We start from the raw sequence: 6,523 nt of genomic DNA on the forward strand, positions 1-6,523 counted from the left end.
ACATCCATGCTGAGTGCTCCTGGGGCTGCTGTAATTTCTCCTCAAGTCTGGACATGGAGGATTAAGTGAATCATCTTCAAGGGATTTAGATATTTTGCAACACAGAGGAGATTTTTAACATTGTGTAATATCTCTGAGTAGCGAGGGTTAGCATGATCTCTCACAGAAAATCTTTTCTGGCAGATTGAGAGGCAGGATTTAGCATTTCAGAGGGGTAAAGAAAAATGAAAATCTATTAAAATGATCCTTGGCATTGAAGACATGTATGCTCCTGCAGCAATGGGAGTACTCCTGGGTACCGTATCAGGGCTTGCATTTCATGTATGGGCACTGAATAGCTCTGTCACAGTTTAGCAGCACACTGACACAAGCCATAGCCAACCACAGAAGAAAAGGATAGTCTCTGCACTGTGGAAATGGCAGCTGGACAGTCAGGAGGAATCTCCTTGGTTGAGATTCCCATTACACAGGGAATTGCATTGGCATGTGGAACAGGAATAGACAGGTATTGGGTGATACCAGTTTGAACACCTTGGTGTTGCTTTTAAAGGTAGACCCAATCTTTCTCCTCCCAGTAACATCCTACTCCTGCTAGCAGAGGATTATGTGTACTTAGTCACTGAGGACAGAGTATACATTGCTCAAAATGGCTGTTTTATCAGACTCAGTGAATGATAATTCTTTCATATTTTATATTGCCTAAATAGAGAAAGTTTATTAAAGACTAGTTTGCAAGTGGACTATGATGACATAACATTTTTTGGGGACACAGAGTACCCAGAATGGCTGTTTCTAATGAAAAAACATTTGATCATTTAAAGCTGGACCAGTTTCATTGAGGAGTTAGACCATGAATATTCTGGTGCAAAGGAGCTAATATTTATGAGATTGAAAGACTGGAAAGGGCTGGTACAAGTTATATATCGACTGAAGATGAGCCAGGCTACATCATGCCTGTTCACCGAATTAATTATTTGTTTCAATATTTATAAAAGTGAATAGGAAACAGATGGCAGAACTGGAGATGCTTGTTAGGTTTCTGTCATGGAGAAAGGAGAAAGAGAGAGCGGAAATCAGAATCTCACCATAAGAGAGGAACAGGAAATTAAAATGTCAGACAACTGACAAAACTGCAGGACCACACACAAATATAAAGAGTTTTCCCATAGGATCTCCAAAACAATTTAAATTTAAGTCTTTTCTCTTTTGCCACCCAGAAATCAGAATAAAGGTTTGTGTTTTTTGTTTTTTTTTAAGAGGAAAGTCTAAACACGCACCCTCAACCCAGTTGTTAAAATACAGTATATTGAAAATGTTTTGAGGAACTTCTCTGAGTAGTTCAGAAAAGTCCTACTGAGATATCTAATGAGAAGACAGAAAAGAGCAGAGATGGGAGTTGATGATTCATGTACTGAGTCTCCACATCCTTGGCAGGAAGAATTCATAGTCTTTATTCTGCAAAGACTGGCAAAGGCCCTGCAGATTTGGGTTATCAGGGAACTCAGGGCTGTGCTTGTCCTCTGCACGTATTAAGGGCACCTGGGTCTTGTGGTCTGTCCTTGAATTTGACTGCATTGAAGTTAATTTCCCCTGACGTGCAAGATTTGGGCAAGGGAGTCCTGCTAGCTTGAGAGCCATCCTTACCCATGCTTCCACCTAAAATGCTGGAGTGGGGAGGACGAAAACAAGAGGGTGAAAAGATTGGGAGTTTTCATATTGAATAGATTTGGTGGAATTGTGGTGGTTGTGTTAACCGAGGGTGAGGGATCCTGAATTCGTGTGGGATTCTGATAGCACACCTGCAGCCAGCACACAGCAATGTATTCTCCATGCATGTCAGTACAAGAGAGATCTGGAAAAGCCAAGTTGCATTTTGCATTGCTGCATCATTACCTGAATCAGCTGGATTTGGAAAGAGGTTGAGAATCCAGATAGACTTACTGGTCTCTTGCTCTTTCAGAATTGCTTCTAGATATAAGTATCCTTGGGAACACAAGGAGATATGTGCTTTGTCCAGTACCCTTCCCAGATGGAAGAGTTTGCTGTCACTCTAATAATCTCTGCTTCTTTAGCTGCTCCTTGCTTATGTCTCTTCATATTCAGCAGTCATCACTGAGCATTTAAAGCTGTCTGCTGACCTTTCCTTCAACAGGACATTCCGAGCCAACTGTGCTGCTCTGCTCAGATATGGAATTTTTTTTCTTTCTTTCTGTCTTCTTTTCTGTGTGGTAGGGTTTTCTGTGTCTCACTTTGACTTTGGCTGGCCAAGTGCCTCACAAGCTCTAGACTCTGAATGCCTGCCTTATTTGGAGAAGAACGTAGGCTTTTCAGTTGGCTTGACCTCCCAGTAAGTTTCCTGCTCTGCTTTGACCTGCTTCTGCCTTGCCAGTCTTTGTATTAAGCTTTTCCCCTCTCTTTCGTTGTATAAGCTCACTCATCCTTCTTCTTTCACCCCAAAACAGAAGAAAAAATTTTAGTAGCTGCTGCTGGCCATTGCCCAGTCCTTCTGCTGGCATTTGATGTTCACCCCAGGGATAAGGAATTTGCAAGTTCCTATTCACACCACGTCAGCAGATGCTGCTGCTGAGGATTATCCTGAAACTTGTAAAATAGCTTTTTTGGACAGGTCTGCCTCAGAAAACTGTTGCCCACTGCATTTAGCATAGTTTGGCAAATCCAGCCCTTTGCAAGCAGGCTCTATAGCCAGTCCATGAGAGATAGTCTGTTCTGTCTTCAGCTTCCTGGAGCTGACTATTCGGGTTAGTATTGCTAAATAGAACTATAATTGGAGGTAAATTCTTGTCTCTCATTTGGCTCAATGAGATCAAGGTTAAGACTTTTAGATCAACTGCAGACCACAATCTACCAGTGAAATGACTTTGAAGCCAGCCCTTTCTCCAGTTAGCAGCAGGTAAACCACAAGAGCAACATGAGGAGCAGATCTGGCATGGTAAAGTCCATGGCCATTGACAATAAGATACCTGCAAAGAAGATGGGTTTTGTGATTTTCTCTATTCGTTTTCAAAAGGAGAAGCACTGGAAGGAGGGGTGAAATGATACGAATCAATGGTGCAGCAGTTTGGGAACAAGCATAGTGACAGATGGATTCATTCTTTATTTGTTCAGTGACCTGAAAGAGGAGTTTTCTGTAAAGGCATGGCTTTTTATGGCACTTGTACACAGTTACTGTGGGAGCAGCAAATATATTTGGCTTTAGCTGGGTGCTAAAAGGAGGAGATGGCACTTTGCCTTTTGCATTTCTGCCTTCCTCCAAACACTGGGAGTTTTACCACGTGCTTCCTTTGGCAAATAGGTATCTCAGGAACCTGGTGCTTCCCAAAGATCTGAATGGAGCTTGTCTGAACTTGCCAACGTGTCTGCACTTCCCATTTACTGAGCATGTGATGAAATCAGCCATGCTCAGGCAAGGGACACTAGGAACCTGTGTCATTGTTGTTCCCTGAGGGAAACGAGACTCACCTGTGAAGCTGGGCACAGAGGAGGTTTGTTGTACAATGTGCATCTACTCTTGTGCACTGCTGTCTGACGAAGCCATGTCTAAATTCATTTGGCTACTCTAAAGATGAGTTGTATTTGGTCCACTGAATTTGTGACTTGAAGGCTAAAAAAAGGCATGCATGTTACGGAAGTGTTGCCTGTGACTGACTGAAGAATATAAAGAATTCAAAAGAATTCATTCTCCCCCAGAGAATGGATGAGGTTGGAGGGGACCTCAGTGGGTCATCTGGTCCAACCTCCCTGCTCAAGCAGGGTCACCCTCACGCACAGTGCACAAAACTGCATCCAAACTTATTTTTTTATTTTTATGAATCTGGTTAAAGCAAATGGGCAGCCTGGAATAAATTTTAAAGGTATTTTCTTCCTTTTCTCTCCTCTCAACTGACTCCTGACACGTGTTTCCCTGCCATTCTTCCCGCCTGTCTCCCCACCATCCTGCTGCTGTCACTCACAGAGAGTTGTCACTGTGATGGACAGGACACGAACAGGAGGGACCTGGTAAGGCCCAGTCTGGTGGAGGATAAATGCACTGGGAGACAGGCAGGGAGAAGGGTCAGCATCAGCACAACACTTGAGGAACTGATGCCTTTTTCAGAGCTATGCTTACCCCTACTCTCAAAGCAAGCCTTTCACAGTGCCTCCCTCACCTGCAAGCCTTGCACAGCCCAGCCTCTGGTGGGCTGCCTCCCTTTGCCTCAGTCCCCAGGTTCCACACAGCCGCTGCTGTCTGTGTGGTCTGTGGAATTCACACGGCTTGGTGGCAACCGGTAGGGAGGGAAAATAACGTGTTTTATTTATTTAGAGTCAAGCACAGTTTAAAGTCCACTCTAAATAAATAAAAACTCTTAGCCAGATTTATATAAATAAAAAAGCAGATTTCCCCCTCTCTGTTGGCTGCTGTTGAACAGCATCAGTTTCCAGACCACACAAGGAGCTGTGTCGACAGCTCAGAAATGTGCAGGAGAGGCAGAGGTAGGAGGGGTTGGAAGGACCTTGATAACTTGCTTTGGGTTTCTAATGCATGGAGGTTCCTTGTGGAAGTTAATACCCTTATGCTGGGGCAAAATGTTAGAAGAAAACTGTGAATATCTTAGATCTTTAACAGAGGATTATTTCTATAAAAGACTGGTTTTTCTTCAGATGGTTCATCCACTCTACCAAGGCATCTGTGCAAATGGTAGGATTAGTTAGCACAGGTGAGCACTATTTTCTCTGTCTCTTAGTATAGCTTAGAGGTGACAGAGCACCCATAAAAAGCAGTGATTTGAGGAAGAAACATTTTATTCTTAGGAGGATGATGACATTTGGCTTTTGGGGCTTGGGTCTGCGTTACACAAAGGTTCCCAGTTTCCATCAAATGGTTCTCCCACACAGGTGCTGACAGTGTTGTGTCTCCTGTTACAACCATCACTTAGGGAAACTCCAGGCATGGTTTCATTTTCTTGGGAATGAAATGTATTATGTCTGCACAAGGTTTCAGATCTCTCCTCACTTGCAGACCTGCCAAGATATCAGAAAGGGTGACAAGCAGCTGCTGTGTGGAGCACCTGGGTTTTGTTACTCCGCATGAGAGATTATAACAGGCCTTAAATAGTTATCTGCTATAAATGGGTACTCCTTGAGGCAGCATTTATTGTGTTGCTGCTCATGGATGAGGATGGGCTGGAGAACATGATTCTGCTGGTTGCAAGATTAGGCTGAGAACAAAAAGAACCCAATTAATGATTGTTATTTTGTGACTGGTCAGAGGCCACTACAATTCTGACAAAGAAAATCAAGGAAACACTCTTGCAAAGCAAAGCTTTTCTCACAGTTCATTACCTCTTTCATATTCTGAACTTCCTTGTGCTGGCGGACAAAATGACCAACAGATGTTAGTCACATTGAGGAAAAATTTCAAAGAATAATTTTTTAAACATGTCCTTTTATAGCTTACTTTACCCACTTTATATATTATATTTAAAGTTATGTATGGTCATATATCCCACAATACTTTGAGTTGTCTTGTTTTGTTAGTAAAACATCAGCTCACTTTTCTATTCCCACTTAACGACACAGCTGGGGTCGCAGCTTGTCAAAGGCGATGGTGTCAGAACTCCTAAACATCTTCCCTAAACCTTTATCCTGAAAGAAGTTAGTCCGTCTCAAGGCTGTACTGCTCTGTGGTTCAGTTAGCAGTAAAATGACATTTTATTTGCACAGATGTAGTCATTATACAGCTTCTACTTCTGCCATGCCAGCCTGCAGATGGCTGCTTTATCTACCAGAGACTTCTGAAACTGCAAATGGTCTTTGTGACTGCCCACTGAAGCCAGAGACATGGAGAGTTTCCCTCCTGGCTCAGTGAGTCTTCCTCCTTGAGAACACTCCTCGGCTCACTATGAAGAGCAGACACTTTGAAAGTGCTGCTTAGGAATGGTCATTCTATTTAGTTCTGATTATTTATATCAGTTAAGCAGCAATTCTCACCAGTTCTTTGTAGCTTTGAAGTGGGCACCTGGTGGTAGACTTGGCAGTGCTAGGTTAGTGTTGGATCTTGATGATCTTAAAGAGTTCTTTTCCAGCCTAAATGATTCCATTATTCTCTGGTGCAGGAACACAGATAGTGTGCAATAGGCTCACTTTGCCTTCCTGCATGAATTTCAGGGCCCCACAAGTTGTTCCGTGCATAGGGGAGTGGATTCCGTTTTTATGTGTGCGTGTTATTATTACAGGAAATTGTGCTGCTTTTTGAAAACTTGAATGTGGGAGAACTAGGACAGATAGTGCAAAATACTTTCAAACCTGAATTATATTGATTTTTTTCCTTCTTTTAAAAAATGTTATTGAATGCTTTCCACTAAGAGCGTATAATGTCAGTGGCAATGGATTGTATGGGCAATAAACAGATTTTTTTTGTTTATTAAATACCCCAGCCTTGCAATTTACCCAGTCATAAGTTAATTTATTGTGTTGCAAGCTGGGGTGCAACGAAGGATAGCACTTACTTATCACAGTATTCTAA

This window comes from Prinia subflava, chromosome 2 (genome assembly GCF_021018805.1).
Source record: "Prinia subflava isolate CZ2003 ecotype Zambia chromosome 2, Cam_Psub_1.2, whole genome shotgun sequence".
In the NCBI taxonomy this organism is placed as follows: Eukaryota; Metazoa; Chordata; class Aves; order Passeriformes; family Cisticolidae; genus Prinia; species Prinia subflava.